Consider the following 17,516-nt stretch of genomic DNA (forward strand, 5'->3'; position numbering starts at 1 on the left):
TCCAGGTACTGATGTAAAATTTTCTATACCATCATGATTACTATAATCCTCATAATTATAATATGACTATTAATTCCTGACAGGCATGTTATCTGGGTAGTCTCATGTGATTCTGGCAAGATCCATCTAATACTTCCCAATTCTTCAAAGCATCCAAAATTTAAGTGTTACTAGAGATGTTCATTAGGCAACTATTATTATCTAAATAACTCTCTCCCAGAATAAATCCCCTAAGGTTGGCAAAGAGTTTCTAATTTGGTAAAGGGAAAAAAAAAATCCTGTGCCTTTTCTGAGAGAGCTAAACTAGAAACAAACTTAAGAGAACCAGTGACTGGAGACAAAGTATTCATAGCCCAGGCATACCACTCAATAGTCCAGAACTGATTTTCTTTGAGGGTGTCAAACTTTGTTTAAAATAAACCATCTAGAAAGAGTGCATCGGGGGAAGGCACAGGAAGAGTGGGTGGGGCATCACCTTACAAACAGCCTACCTGTGATAAACCTCTGAGCCCTGCCAGGGTGACCCTGAGCACAGAGCCAGGAGTAAGCCTTAAGCTCAGCAAGGTGTGGACCAAAATCAGACATACAAGAAGAATTTGTCCATATTATTTAAAAGAAAAGAAGTACTAACTTTCCAGTAAGCAGGTCATTTTCTTAGGATTCTTATGATCATGGCTTCAAACACTTTGTCTAGGACATGAAGAACAACTTGAGGGTTGAAGGCTTAAAGACAGAAAGGAAATTTGAGTACTCATAGAGGGGCCACAGAGTCTCTTGCTCACGCTCTGCTTCACAGTGAGGGCAGAGTTAACAGAAGCATGTCCACATGACAATCCTGTGACAGGGCCACAGACATACTTTCTAGACTTTCATATTCACAAATGTGAGTATTTTGCCACCATTTCACTAGGCAAAGTTAAGGTTTCTGAATTCAGTATTTTCTTTGATTCAAACTATTTGTCCTTGTTAACACTGATAAGCTTTGGCAGATAAGTGTTAGAAAAATGTCGAAAAAAACTTTGGCTTACTATTTCGTGGTACTTTCTTCTGTCATACAGATGAGGTATTCCTTTTCTTGCCTCTCTCCCTCACTCTAGAATAGCACCATCAGCACAGCAACTCTTATGTCCTCTTAGGGGCCACTCTGCCTTCAACATGGTATTACTCCCAGGAGAAATGAAAGGTCTGGCTTTGTGCTGATGGGTTTGGACAGTGATCGATTGGAAGAGAGTGGGCCACAGAACCATGCATAACTGAGCCAGAGCTTAAACACTAAGGGAGCTTTTGCCAGTGAGTTCACAGCTATTGGACGTTTTTTTTTTTATATTAACAACCTATCCCATCCAGGTATGTGCATTTTATCTTTATTCTTTCAAATCCTGGAATTGCTCGGATAAGAGACTGAATTTATATATTATACACACACACACACACACACACACACACACACACACACATTTCTAAGAGCAGACTGAACTTTTAGGGGAAATTGAAGAGGCTTTGTGTCAAGTACAGCTAAATCCAGCCTTTCCGTATCAAACCTCTGCTAGGAAATTACTGTGCAGATGATAAGGCAGAAAGATATAATAAAAAGTGACTCTACTCAATTTACACTGCAATATTGGTATGACTGAATATTTTTCATTCAGGAGCCTGATAAAATCACTAAACTGTATTGCAGATAAATAAAGGAGGCTTCTGTCAAGAATAAACACCATTAATCATGAAGTCTCACCCTCCGAGAGCCAGAGCTCTGCCCTGCACCAATGCCAATACGGCACGGCAGCCTGCAAACGGGCTGCTTTTCCTGCGCTGGCTGAAGCTGTCCTCCTTTGCATTTTGTGTGATTTAGACACCAATAACATTTTGAAAGAAAATTCTCTGTATATTTTAACTTGACAGTCCTGAAGCTACCTCAATTACCATAAAATTTAAGAAAAATGGACTGGACTCTGGGGGGGAAACTTGATACTGAAATACCTCATTATTATTATTATTTGCTGATTACATACGTACACAAAATACTGTGTTTCATCAATGAAAGATTCTGCTGATAGAAAGATGCAACATTCTTTGAGGCACCACTGATGGCAATAATATTACTTCCAATGTTTATTAAATTATATAAATTCTACTTATAAAAGATCTGTTTTAGACTTATTCAGACACATATTTTATCATATAGCACTTTAGTACTCGCACAAAAGAAAAACAGCAGGCAAAAAACAATTTCACTTAGCGATCTTTTCCCCTTATTTTGGCCTTACAGTGACTGTGAAAACATACAGATTTTAACATATATTGATTGCATTCAGTGTCACTAAGAGATATACCTGAAACCAATATACTATAAACCAACATTACTTCAAGAGATAATTTAAAGAAAAGACACTCTTTTTAAATGAAAAAGAGTCACAAACAAATGTGCAACTTAGAACAGATGACTTAAATGTGGTAATACTATAGAGCCATTTAGGCACCTGACATTTGCCAGACAGCTGTGATATGACAGACCTTGGGGAAGTGCTATCAATACGCTCATTGTTTGTATTCTTGATATGAGAGTTAGTAATGAAATTAAGCTCACTCACAGTAAATATCTAAACTAGATTCAAACTCAATCTATGATTGAAACATTAAGCTTGAGAGGTGGCGAAGCAGCTCGGACACTTGCCTTGCATGCAGCCAACCAGGGGTTGATGCCTAATGCCCCAGATGGTTTCCCGAGCACAACCAGGGTTAGTCCTGAGCACAGCTGTGTGTCCTCACCAGTAAAGTCTTATCTAAATATGAGTGTATGCACACAGATACACTTCCCATGACTGGGGCTGCCAGAACACTAAATGATCTGATTCCCAGTTAGCGTTCCCTCCAGAAGCTCTAAGCCTCTGGGAATGGCACAGAAACCACAGAGTCGGTGCCTGGCTCTACCTGGACTCCTGACTGAGGGGGATTGTGCAGTTTCACTACAAGTGAAAATGAGGACAGCCTGAGAAGCACTGGTGAAGGCTCTCAACAGACTTTCATCTATAATGCACAGGGCATGTGTGTATTTGCCGCAATGCTTTCAAAGATTCCTCTTCTAAGTTTCCATACAAAGGGAGAGAAACATGAACAAACCAAAACTTTCCCATAACTGCAAGATTACAGAGGAATCTCTTTTGGTTTCTGGGAGGGGCCATACCCAATGGTACTCAGGGATCACTCCTGGTTCTGCACTCAGAGCTCACTCCTGGCGGGGCTCAGGGGACCATATATAGTGACCTGGTCAGCCGCATACAGGACAAGTGCCCTACCTGCTGTACAATCGTCCAGCCCCAAGAAGGAATCTCAAAGATCATTTAATTCAACCATTTTACTTCACAGATAGAAACAAGGAGTCTCAGCAAAAATTTTCCAAGAACCAGTTAATTCATGGCAGAGATGAGAATTAAGATTAACTGAGGCCCAAGAACACAGATTGCAAATTCTTTTTTCCTTTGTTTTGGGGCCACACCTGTCACTGCACAGAGCTTATTCTTGGATTTGTGGTCAGGGATCAGTCTATCAGGACTTAGGGAAGCATATAAGGCCCTGGGGATCTAACCTCGTCAGTCACATGCAAGGGAAGCAACTTGTCCACTGCAACACCTCTCCAGCCCCCGGAAGTTCTTTTTAAGAGGATTGCAGAAACCACATGCCAATAGAGTTATGTTTGAATTTTCCAGAGTTACACCCAATAGCATTATTATGTACCAAGAGAACCAAAGTTATACTGGGGGAGCCAGAGTGATAGTTACAGCAAGGAGGGCATTTGTCTCACATCCAGCTGATCCAGGTTTGACCCCAGGTATCCGATATGGTCCCCTGAGCACCTCCCTAGAGTAATTCCTAAGTGCAGAGCCAGGAGTAACCCCTGAGCATCTCTGGGTATGATCCAAAAAACCATAAGAAAAAATTATATTGGGTAAGAAAGGGGGGATATTCAGAGTTGATAAGTTAGCAAAGCTTAAAACCCAGTGCAACCCACAAGGTATATTTAAGCATGTAAACATGAGCAAGGCCATGGCAAGTGTGATTCAACTCAGGAAGAGATCTGTATTCAGAGGCTACTCCAAGGAGTAAGCACCTCTTCTACCCAGAAGTCTAAAGTCCCATCTTCTAGATAAATCCTCCTTATGTGAAGAAGAGCCTGATCCACACTGCATTTATTTTCTGAAGAGAACAATGGTGATGTGGCCCCATCCCAAATCTGTGCTCTCCTACATACAGGCACTCTGGGGTTCACTCTGACCAGCACCCACAAGCCTGGTCCAAACTAGACTCACCAGGACAAAGAAGAGGATCAAAAAAAAAAAAAGATCCTTGCCCTGCACAAAGCTGAGGTGTTCTCCAACAGCTGTTGGATTTATCGAACATCATTTCATCACAGACTGTACGTCCCAGTATTTAGGATGAGTTCATTGGTCCTCTCTGGGGAAGTCTTAAGTGGAACTACTTCTGGGGACACCTCAATAAATGCAGTTTGCTACCAAACACTTCACTGGCTTGCTCAGAGTCAAGAATCAGGTAAGAACAGGTACATGGGTTCCTTTCAAAACCCCTGAAACAACTGATCTTGGTAAACAACTTTATCTAGTGGCTTCACAATGAATTTTCAGAACCCATTACATTACAAAGGTATAATTACAGAACAATATATTTATTTTTACTACTGAAAGTTAAAAAAATAATTTATAGATTTATAAATCATTCCGCTGTCTCTGTCACAAACCCTATCTCAGAAAACAACATATTGGGGAGTGGCATGGGGGGGAAGGACAGTCAGAGTACAGGACAGACCAAGGGGCACTTTGCCTTGCATTCAAATCCTGATGGCCCATGTGGTTCCTGGAGGCCATCAGGAGTAATACTTGAGTGCAGAGCTAGGGATATACCCTAAGTGCAGCCAGCAGGCCTGAAAAGCAACAACAAAAATATGTACAAAATCTAACAATTACAATAAAGAAATTTAAATAGTTTCTTTTGTTTCTTTCAATTTTTATGTACAGATGAACAACTATGAAATAATTTCAAACACGGAAATCTAACTTAAATGGATGTTATGGGCACAAGTCCCTCCCCCTGACTGGGAAGACTTATGCTCCTGAATTGGGCAGGAGTGTAATAACCTGAACTACCTCCTTCATTCGCCTTATTCACAGTGAAAGAAAAACAGATGATTCTTAGCCTACTCCAGTAATTTTAAAGCTAGTGATGATTCAAGGCAGCTGGACTAAAGCGCTCACTCCCCTGCGCTCTAACAAGGCTACAGTATGTCTGCAGTTCTCCATGTGAGGCACTGAGCAAGTGCTCCGCTGGGCCAAGACCCATGGCAGAAGAAGCTACGCACTAATCACACAGCATCAAATGGGCTGGAAGAATTCAGAGACTTGCAGCTCTGAAGAATGTAATTTATGAAGAAAAGCGTTGTCAGAGGAAGGCCAGGGAACCTCGTGGGAAGAAAGCAAAATAAACAGTTCAACAAAGAAGGGCCAATAGCCTTTGTAAAGCCTCAGTGTAGGCGTCTTCAGCGGGGGCCTCTGACAAAGGCTCATCAGAGAACAGCCGCCCCAGCAAGGCGGCCAGGACGGGGTTCCTCTCTGGCACACTGGGGGCCAGGGAGTGGACTCTATTTTTCAATCCTTTCAATTCAACTTCCACATACGTTCCTCCTCCTAACAGAGAAAGAGCAAACAACAATAACCAGAGTAACTACAAAGCTCTACATCTGTTTTGCTCAGTCCAAACATAGGAATGTTAAGGAAGTTAACTCAGTTAAAATGTGGTACAATTTATCTTGATTGCTCTTCTATCCCTGGGAAGAATTCCGTAAACACAAAAACTGCTAAGACAGACGCACACAGCCTGTGATTCACATCGGACAGTCAGGAGGGGCTCAGAAATGCACTTAGCCTGTGGGGATTCTCCTCCACAAATCAACTTTGACATTCCAACCAGGTAACTATCCATCTGAGAGAAAAGCCCAGCTTTCAGCCCCCACTCCATAATTTCCTGATTTCTAAGGAAATCTCAAGTCAGACTCATCACTCAATCTAATACCTACATGTATTGCTGTAAACTTGAAATCCAAAGTCTGAGGTGCACAGATTTTGATCATTAAAACAAGAACTATACACTTCAAGTTGATCTCCTATCCCCTTTGGACAACTCCCATTAAAATGCAAGATCGTGCCATCATTTACTTACTAATTCCAAGGACAGAAAGTAATGATCACAAGAAAAATGGACAGAATGTGAGCAGAGTTTTTTGTACAGCTTCTATTTATTACATCTATATTTGTATATAGCACAAAAATATATGTAATGAAGCAAAATAAGCACATATAAAATAACATGGCACTTTAAATAAGTCCAACATGTTGGGAAATATTCAGGGAATCCAACATAATTCTAACAATCTATTTACTAAAATCCCCAGCAAACATGATATGAGAAACCTTTTTAGCCAAATCCCCTTCCAAAGCCTGGTCGCCTTTGTTACCAATTTAAATTTCAAATTTGTTCCTGAACAAATTTTCATGAGTGCATTGTTTATGTTGAACACAATACAAGCTAGGAATGTTTTTCTTAGGAGGAGGCAGAGATTACTTTGAAATAAGACAAGGAGCATTTTAGTAAACTAGGCATGTTTTTTGTGGATTCTCTTAAAAATGTAAATCATATTCAAACAACTTTGTTTGATGATTTGTTTTGCAAATGAGGCAAATTATTTAACTGCCTGTTGCCTCTGCCAGCTCCATAGCACCCAGCACCTACTGCTGATACAGCTGGCAGTCCTGGTATGCTACCTGAGAGTGCTCCGGAGAGTCCTGGGCCCACAAGGTAATGCCTCACTCAGATACTAAGACACAGGCGTCAGTGAACATGCTGGCAGAGTTAAGAGAATTTTCTCAAGCAGAGAGCTAAATACCTGGGGGTAACCAGGAAGGATCAGAATCCTGAGGAAAAACTCAGAGATATAGACAAGCTATGGGGGCAACCACAGGTAACCTGCACTAGAATACCTTCAGCTGCTACCACAAACACAATTCACTTGGTATTGGTTTTGATTTTTAGAACAAGGCAAAGTTCCTATTCCCTATAACTGTCCCAAGTAAGTGCTATATTCTAATTGTAGTTGCACAAGAAAGTTTTCTGGTACCTGTAATTTAGAAGCATGTGAGATACTGTGCAATCCAAAATATTAGATGACTGGATTTTTTTAATATGTAGTCTTAGGTCACAGACCCTAATTTTTCTTTACAAGAAATGCATTTTCATTCTTTGAGGCAGTTCCTGTCAATTCTTTTTTTTTCTGCTTGCATGTAGGTTAGGAGAGAAGGGAGATTAAACACAGCATTGCAACTGGCTCTTTTAAGAAACATCAGACATAAAACATTCACGTGTAAATGTGAGGGCAATAGGTATTTATGGGTTCATCTGGGGAGCCTGCCAAGCAGTACTCTGCAAAAGCAGGCCCAGTCCAGCCTTTCAGCCAGCAACTGGATATATTCTATTAGTCCATCTGCAGTGTTATGATGCCAGTTACTATTTTGAAAACATATTTTCAAGAGGATTCACAAATAAATATGATGGAGATTTTTTCTTCAAATTGATTTTCAATAGTTACCTTTTTCAATGGGGGGAAAAAAGAATCTCAAACCTAACCTTTTCCTGCTATTTTCTTAACATATTCTTAGTTCTAGTTTATTTGGATCACCAAAATAAATTCTAGTTTATTTGGATCACAGAGGCAAAAGCATTGTGAAAGTTAGCAAGCAGGTTAACAAATCTGTGGATATTTTAGTTTTTGGTGCATGAATTTAGCTGAGGGCAGGGGAGGGGACCACAAGAGAGCCAACAGCAATTCCTGGCATGGGCCCCCTCTGTGGCATCCACCTTGGCCCCTGGGCAGGAGTCTGCTGTGCAGCTACAGCAATGGGTAAGTCTTCGTGTAGGTGGGAAAGTCTGTCTGATCCTCAGGGAGGCAAGAAGGTCACAGAAGAGGGCCGCAGCCTTCAACCCATAAAACAAACCTAAGTAAGTGTCTTCCCGCTGGGAAAGACTGTTCAAGTTCAATTTTCTCAAACACATAGTTTCAAGAATAAATAAAACATTGTAGTGAATTTCTGTTCTCCTTGAAGCCAGACTCATCATGAGTGGAAGCACTGCACTCAGAGAAGAAAGACTGCTAGAGCCAATATGCCTCCCCGCCCACCCCCAGCACAAATCAGAGGCAGGCCAGAGCTCAGTGGTTCTCATCACACAGCACTGGAGTCTCACCCGGACACTCGCCCTAGAGAGGGCCTGGCTGGCTGCCAAAGGACGCCCATTCAATACTTCCATCAAGAAATACTGCAGGACAAAAATAACTGTTATTGCACTTTGAGTAAAATATACTTGTTTCAGATTCATTCCTAAATGCAAAAATGTAATATCTTAATACATAATTGTTTACATAATATATATCACATGTGTATAAAGAGTTCTTGGGAGGGGCTGGAGCAATAGCACAGCAGGGAAGGCGTTTGCCTTGCACACAGCCGACCCGGGTTCGATTCCCAGCATCCCATATGGTCCCCTGAGCACCGCCAGGAGTAACTCCTGAGTGCAAAGACAGGAGGTAACCCCTGTGCAATGCCGGGTGTGACCCAAAAAGCAAAAAAAAAAAAAAAAAGAGTTCTTGGGAATTAGGCAGTTGGAGCATCATGGATGAAGCATAATGCATGGCGCTTGCTAATGACAAAGGAAAGAAGGGGCCAGGGATGCAGCTTAACAGTAACTTGCCTAGCATGTGTGACCCTGGATTCAATATGCATAAGATGAGAAGGCAGGGTGGAAAAAAGTAAAGGAGGCAGAGAGTGGTCATGGCAGGGGGTGGGGGGATGGGTGGGAGGGCAGGGCGGTGGAAGATAAGGAGTTGGCAGATATTTTAGGCTCTGCGGGCAATATTTTCTGGCTCAGCTACTACACACACTTTTGGGTTTTTTGTTAGCCACACCCAGTGGTCTTCACAGCACTTGGCTTTGTGCTCACAGATCACTCCTATTGAAGTTCGAAATCTACAATCTAACCCAGTTGGCCTCTGACGAGGCAATCATTCTCCACTGTACCATCTCATAGAAGCAAAAAAAAAAAAAAAAAAAACAGAGAACTAGGATGTGTCCCCAGTGGTAGAGCCAGGAACACAGCTCTAGTAAAGTTGGGGTATGGCTCAGAGGCAGAGTGTGACCCTTGTATGAGCAAGGTCCTAGGGCCAATAACACATATTGTAGGCCCCATGCATAGCCTGAGGTGACTCCATAGACAACCAAACAATCAAAAGTAAAATAACAATGATGTCAGTGACCTTGCAACAACTCATTATCATCACTATGTACCTTATTTATTTAGAAGCTACTAACACTGTGCACAGACTTGGCCTAGCAAATACAGAGTCTTTGCTCATGGTAAGTAATTATAGCCCACTAATTTTCTTTCTTCTTTTCTGGTAGCACTAGTTACAGTATTTGATACAATCTGACATGCCACTGCACCAGTCTTAACAGCATTCATGATAGAACACCAGTCTTGGGAGAAAGTGGCTAACTGAAGGCTATTTTTGAATAGCTGTGATGCAGGCTGGAGCACAGTGGGTAGGGCGTTTGTCTTGATCACTGCCAACCCTGGTTCGATTCCTCTGTCCCTCTCGGAGAGCCCGGCAATCTACCGAGAATATCCCACCTGCACTGCAGAGCCTGGCAAGCTACCGGTGGCATAGTTGACGTGCCAAAAACAGTAACAAGTCTCACAATGGAGAAGCTACTGGTGCCCACTCGAGCAAATTGATGAGCAATGAGACTACAGTGCTACGGTGCCATAGGCTGCCAAAACGCATAGTTCCAGCAAAAATTCAAAACCTGAGGGAGGGAAGGCATGAGGAGGGCAGGGACACAAGAGAAAGGGAAGACACAGTAGTTGTTCTGCTCCCTCTTCCATCTAGTTTCAATATGGAGATGTCTCATTGTTAGGGGTCTTTCTTTCTTTTTTTTTAATAGTTTATTTTTAATTAGTGAGTCAACGTGAGCGTACAGTTACAGATTCATACATTTTTGTGCTCATGTTTCCCCCATACAAAGTTCGATAACCCATCCCTTCACCAGTGCCCATTCTCCACCACCAGTAAACCCAACATCCCTCCCACCCTCCCCAGTCCCGTCTCCCCCCACCCCACACTGCCACTATGGCAGGGTATTCCCTTTTGTTCTCTCTCTCTGATTAGGTGTTGTGGTTTGCAATAAAGGTGTTGAGTGGCCATTGTGTTCAGTCTCTAGTCTATATTCGGCCCGCATCACCCTTCAGGGGTCTTGCTTTCTCCTTCACCTATGCTACTCATCTCCTGCTCTCACCCCTAGACAGCAGCCCCCAGCATGGGCCAGGTGCCCCCTTATCTCCAACCTGCTCATGTTCTCCTCCTTTTATGCCTGTGGCAGTCCTAATTGCCATGGGTGAGTGAGCCCCTTATCTCTGATGCACTTGGTGCTCAACCTAGGCAGTAGGCGGTCAACCACTTTCAGTGTAAAGAACATCATTTAACTCAGTAGAGGAATTCCAGTGAGTCAGTAACGAAAATGCCCATGTTATCACTGACTCAGCCAAAAGGAAAAGTCTCCTTGAAGAAGAGAATAGGGGTGGACATTTCTCCCAAGAGAGGAGATGAAGCTGGTTTTATAAAATCAAATAATAAAGGAGAGAATAAAATGGGTTTTCCTCAGTGCTAGTCAGGGCTGGGACATGGGACAGTCACATCCACAAACCAGTCAAGGCCTACCATCAGTCCAAGAGTATCTAAGATTTTAGTTACAGCAGTGGATTAGTAACTAAGGATCTGTTCTACAAAACAAATTGCAATTACAGAGCTATCTATAAAGTAAACAGCTGGAAATTCAATCCATATTGGCTCATAAATGTGAGAACTTTGATTCAGAAAGTTGTATATGAAAGTATTTCAGTGGGCAGGGTGCATGCCTTGCGTGAGGCCAACTGGAGTTCCATCCTGCAATCCCACAGCACCCCATATGGTGCTCGAGCACCACCAGGAGCAATTCCTGAGTACAGAGCCAGGAGAAACCCTTGGGCACAGCCAGGTGTGGCCCCCAAACCAACAAATAAATAAATAAATACAAGTATTTCACATGGCAACAGGGAGGTAACCCACTGGTCTGGGTGTCATGGCCTCGTGTAGCTGTGAAGCCCCCTCCAATCTCAGCTCCTGATGTGGTTCTGTTGGCCCTTGAGAACTCTGGGGAGTGACACAGGTGGCCCCAGCCTCACTGGCATGAGCAATGCCGCACTGAACACTAGTCCAGTTGGCTGCAGAGCACCAGGTATGGCCTCTGTGCTGGTGGAACTTAGCTTGGGACCCCAGTGCCTCCAGGCTTCTTGAGGGCTACTGTCCTCACATGAAAATTCAAAATTTTCATGTGGACTTTTTAACCTTTAACTTGAATTTCTACAAAAGGCACTAGGTCTACTTTTTTTAAGGAAGCACGCTTGAGTGATTTCTAACATTTTTAAACAATATAAAACAAAGAGTACTTTATTCATTAGTGTGAGTCATTTAGAAACACAATTATTCTCTGAGGGTGACGAAGGTCACCAAGGGATGGGAAGTAGATGTGAGGGGCTCTGTGGACAGTACTGGAGGAACACACACACCTCGGGGATGAGTGAGGTATGGTGACTTTGCACTCCTAACCATACAAACATCACATTCCTATAAGAGAGTAAACACACACACACACACACACACACACACACACACGCACACGCACACATACACACACCCTCAACTCTTGTCCCATGAATGGTGCTGTGATATTCCAACTGTCTGAAACTCTAAGAAATAATTCTGAAGTAGTCATCTTTTTTCAAAGAGAGCATGATCTAGTTCAATAAAATTCAAAGTGCCCACCCCAGAGTTAAGCGAAGGCACAGCTATGATGTAAATAACGCAAGGCATGAAATGTAGAGAAAACCAAGAAGTAAAACCATGTACACAAATCACTGTTTTCACTGTGCAGACAGACTTTATCATCAGTGCTTCAAATAGTCTTAGTGCTGTAGTGAAATGTACTTGCCGAGATTTTCCCCAAAGCTCTCTGTATATTTTTCTATATAGTTTCACATAACAAATATGAAAGCTATGGTCAGAACAAATGACTGAGCAAAAATCCTGATTAATTCAGTGGTGTAAAATTTTAAGAAGGCTAGGAGAAATCCCCCCTATCCAGTGTTACTGCTGTAACTAAATAATGCAGGAATCATACATTTAATTAATCAACTGAGCCACACCCAGAGGTGCTCAGGGGCTATACCTGGCTCTGTGTTCGGGAGAGACCTGGCTCACTAACCCTGAGTTGGGCACCTTTGAAGCAAACGCCTTACCAAGTGCTCTACTTCAAGGAGCCGGGATCTCCCAAGCAGCACTCAGAAGGCTGGGGTACTCCTGGTCACTGTCGGCCAACTGAGCTGCCAGGTCTGAGGATGCAGTGCCTGTGAGTGCCCAGGTCACCCAGGCCCTACCCCAGAGCATCCCTCTCCAGAACCCAGAAGAGACACTTGCTGTCATTCTTTGACAATGAAGATGATGCCTGCATTCCCCATGCCTTCTATAAATGCGGACTCTAACCCCGCGGTGTTGCACACAGAGGGGAACGCGAGCAGCCCCGCTGTTACTCCAAGTGCTTGTGTTTGAAATCAGGGAAGTCTCCCTACGAGCTCTTCAGACCCCAACCACAGGCTGTGAGTAACACTGAGAGCAAGCAAGCAGGGGGAGCAGAAAGCATTCCATTTAGCAAACAGGGTTCTTTAACCCAAACTGACAGGTTTCAGTACATATTTATAAGGCTCGATGGTTATTATTAGGCTGTAATTGCAGTTGTTTTAACACCTAATAAGCCATGGCTGGAAAAACAAAGGCAGGTTAATTTGTGATTTCCTCTACTCATTCAGAGGCAAATTAAGTGTCAAACAGCTAATACAGAACATATTTCATTTTATGAGATTTTAATTTAATTCTGCACCATATCGTTGATGCCTTAATATAGGGTGGTTTATCTAAAAAGGGGAGCAATTTATAAACCTCTTTCAATAGAATCTTTAATGATAGGGTATGATAGCATAATTATCACAAGGCCGATGATTCTTCTAACAGAGATCTGTCGGAATTTCTATCATCAACACAAATCCTGTGTGCAAGAGACTTATAATTTAATATTTAAAGTTGGCAAAGAAAAACAATTATGTGTACAAAATAATGAAAATATCTTGAGCTTCCATCTTTTTATAATTAAAAATATTTATTAAAAAATCAAGTAATCTCACTTGGTCTCATTTTCTAGAAGAGAATCATATAGCACTCATTATGGAATTCAAAATCCAGATAATATCTCTTTTACTTTTCCGTTACCACTTTCCCATTCAGCAAAGATTTGCTTTAAAGATTTCTGTGACTGCTTTTCTGCTGCTGCACGAGTACGATCCTGGAGGCAACTGAACTACTTTGGACACTCGTAGCTCACAGAAATGCCTCCAGACTGTGATCGGAGCCACTGCCCCATGTGCCGCCAGCGGGGCAGGGTTTCTCTCTCCGGGCTTCTCCATCATATGAGCACCATAAAAGGGAAGTAAAAGCTTGCAGTGATGCAATTACTGGCAGAATTTTCCCTACTTTATACAGAAATCCAAAACCTAATATCTCTCAATTGTCAGCAATGTGAAACGATTCCTTTTTAGCAGGTCTGACTGTGGAGGGAAACTCCAAACAATAATAGTGAGTTTTTGGTTGAAATATTGAAGGTAATCAAAGTAGCAGCCATTTCTCTAGATTGTGAACTAAGCCATAGCCCCACACTGGCCGAGGAGAGGAAATATCCTCCTTTCTCGGTTCTTTTCCCTTTTTAGGGAGAAACACGATGTGGCGTTCACCATATTATGAGATCTATTAAGCAGGCACGAACTTAGAGGCGCAGGAATGGGAGGGAAAAAAATTATGTACTTGGAACAGCGCGATGCTTGGGCAGTCTCGGGCCGATACCAGCGCATGCTCCACCGAGATTCGACCTGGGTGGCCACATTTTTTGGTGGCCGCGTTGCTGCTGATCAACCAGAATCCAGAGGCCAACTAGACTACTTTTGGTTCCAGAAACTGCTTGCACCATGTCTCTAGACTGTGAACTACGCCTGTCCTCAGCCCCACGCCGGCTGAGGACAGGAAATATCCTTTTTTCTTGTTGGGTGGCGTGGCGTCAGCCATAGTATGAGGACTATTTATTAAGCAGGCATGAACTTGGTGGCGAGGGAAGGAGGAAGAAAAAATTCTATGTACTTGATACAGCGGGACTTCATATCTCTCCATTCTCAGCAATGGAAAACTAATTATCAAATGCTTCCTTGGCAGTAGGGCTGTCTTTCTTGGGGGAAAACAATAGTGAGTTTTGTGTTGAAATATGGAATGTAATCAAGGTAAAGAGAAAATGAAGTGAAATTTATCAATTACACAGGCGGGGATGGGGGGTGGGGGGTGGGGGTTGGGAGGTATACTGGGGTCTTTGGTGGTGGAATATGGGCACTGGTGAAGGGATGGGTGCTTGAGTATTGTATAACTGAGACATAACCTGAGAACTTTGTAACTTTCCACATGGTGATTCAATAAAATTAATTAAAAATAAATAAATAAATAAATAAATAAATAAATAAATAAATAAATAAATAAATAAAGATTTCCGTGACTGAGTCACATTTACCTAGTTACCCTCCAGTCCCGAGTATCTCCTCAGAGCAGAGTTTTTCAACCTTTTATATCTGTGGACCAGCACAACTTGTACTCCAGTTCACAGGTCAGCAGTTATAACCAAGGCTGACCCAGAGCACCTCTGAAGATTCCAAACCAGCCCAAGAATTCCTGACTGGACCAGACCAGAACAAAATGACCAGCTTGCAGGTCTCCTATTTCTCCCCTGCTGATTCTCAGCCTGCTGAGGGGTTGTTACTGAAAGTGGTCACCTGGTCTCTGAATGTTTCCTACAGCTGGGTGAAGACAGATCCCTTCATCTCTACACAATGAATCCAATACAACTGATCGTCAAACCATAAGGAGTTTGGGGGCCAGAGTGATGCTACAGTGAGTTGGACACTTGCATCCTATATGGTACCCTAAACCTGCCAGATATGGCCCAAAGAAAATGTCTAAAAACAAACTCCTCAACTAAAATTGACAAATGAGGAGTTTAGCAGCACTGACCTTCCCCTTCCCTCACTCCACCCCCAAGAAAAATTTTGGAGTATACTCTTTTGACTCCCTTAGAAATTAGCTACAGTGTCCCTTGGTATTCTCACAGGGTTGGTTCTACCAGCACCTTCTCCTTTAGCCATGAGTATAACACAAGAGTCAGTCACTAGAGTTCCCAACACAGATTAGTAGCAAAGAGAGAACAGCATTATCTGTTCATTGCTGTCTCCAAGACATGGCCAGTGTGAAGACCTATGACCACCTTCCCAAAGGGCCACTATCCAAACTACCAAACACTGAATGACGAAGGATGTGGAGGGGAAGAATGCCCCAAAGAAGGCATGGTGTGAGCACCAGGCTAAGAAGAGTGCCAGCCTTTAGGAAAGACACTGAAGGGTCAAACCTGTTTTGTTATTTTTGTTGTAAATGTTTAGGGGGCTGTCTGCTTACAGGGGTTGGAGGCAGGGTAGAGGCTAAGCTATACATAGCTATGCTCAGAGCTTACTTCTACTCTGTGCTCAGGGACCATTACTAAGAGGGATCGGGGACCAAATGAGGTGCTGGCGATCAAATCCAGGTTTGCTCTGTGTGCAAGACAAATACCCTACCTGTTGTTCTATCTCTCTGGTCCCTGAAAGTACCATCTGAATCAGACCTGGAGAGTAAGGAGCTGAAGAAGGAGCTAACTGAGACTGAGATGAAGGCCAGCAAGAGCAATGCGGAGAGCGTGTCAGGTCACACATGCACTGAGGCTCGGAGCCGATCACAGCAGCACGGAGTCTCCACCCAGGCCCAGGTTAGGCTCGAGGAGCACCTTGGCAGGCAGGATGCCCCAGGAACAGCAATCCCTCTCCGAAGGTTCAAGAAAGCAGGTGCGGGGCTATCCGGGGGCTTACATTAGAAATCTTTGACCACTAAACCCTAAGGCAGGTAGACGACAGTGTAATCAATTACTACAGGAAGTCCCAGGATCTGAAAAAATCCCAGGTAAGCAGTCAGAACTGTGACCTCCCCCCAAATTCTCTAGGCTGAACCTGCCTTCAATCTTGGGATGTTTCATCCCTGGGAGCTGCCGCTGGCCAGGGACCAGGGCAGCGAGCACCGGGTGCTGGCCCACACAAGAACCTGCTTGCTGTTTTGCCAAAGAACCAAGATGAGGTTTTAAGTGATAAGTGCAGGATCTGAATTTAATGAGAAGGCAAACTATAATGAAGCCAGGGGAACCGGTTCAGTCTGTCAGAGAAACTCGTATTTTTAAATCTCTCAATTATATGATGTTGGAAAGGCCATCAAAACTCTGATTCAAATGGCAGCAGGGAGTGAAGCCCAGGAGAAGGCCAGCAACTGCCTCTCAGGGACAGGCTGTGGGGGCCTCCTGGCCTGTCTCTCCAGAGAAGCAAGTGCCCTGGCCCTGCCCCAGCAACATCTTTCCTGTCTTATGCGGGGCTTCCAATTTGCCTCTGAGCTTTACTCGAAGGTATTTTTATCAGGCTTTAGAATCCTGGAAATACTGAGCTTACATTCCAGTAAAAAGTAGTAGAAAAAGTCACAAGTTTCTGTATTCTCTCTCTATAAATACCCACTTCTCCGTTAATGCTCATAGACGTCTGCAACACAGATTTATTACTTACCTCCAGGCAAATCTGCTCTGAAATTACAATTCAGTAATGGGAGATGGATCCAAAACTCTGTTGGTAAAATATTATGTGTGTACTTGGGCATGTAGTTAGGGTTGTTAATATCAATTAATTCTGCTCACAGAGGAGGACTTATTTTAAAGCAACTTCATTTTTCTTTGGCATATATGTAATTACACAGCTGTAACTAATAGCCATGGCAATGCAATCCACCATCTAAATAAGCAGTGCTATTCTTCAAAGTATTGTTTGTGCTTTTCTAACTTTACTGTCTCAGAATGGTCACCAGGCCTGACTAAGCACACGTGTTGATGCTATGAGGAAGGGACAGAGCCCTCCTGGGAGAAGGTCCCAGTGACCGCAGCCATGGCCATTCTCAGAGTGGGCTGTAAAAGAACAGCGCTGTAGCTTGCCAGTCCACTTGCTTTTCTCCCCTCCAAACTGAGCAAGATAATATTTATTTCCAAATGACATTCTTCATCTTTTTCTAACGTATGTTATCAGCACCATTCTTTCCTTTTATCTTTGTATAAACCAAGTGCTCAATCACATTTGCTATTTTGTTTGGGTGACACTCCCATCAATCA

General features: G+C 43.0%; 1 protein-coding gene across 6 annotated transcripts in view; it reads right to left on the minus strand.

The window, feature by feature from the left end:
• GLI3 (GLI family zinc finger 3) overlaps window positions 1-17,516 on the minus strand; it is a 292,704-nt gene that overhangs the window by 112,000 nt on the left and 163,188 nt on the right. The gene's annotated exons all lie outside the window — the stretch shown is intronic.

The sequence above is a fragment of the Sorex araneus genome, chromosome 1 (genome assembly GCF_027595985.1).
Source record: "Sorex araneus isolate mSorAra2 chromosome 1, mSorAra2.pri, whole genome shotgun sequence".
NCBI classification, from domain to species: Eukaryota; Metazoa; Chordata; class Mammalia; order Eulipotyphla; family Soricidae; genus Sorex; species Sorex araneus.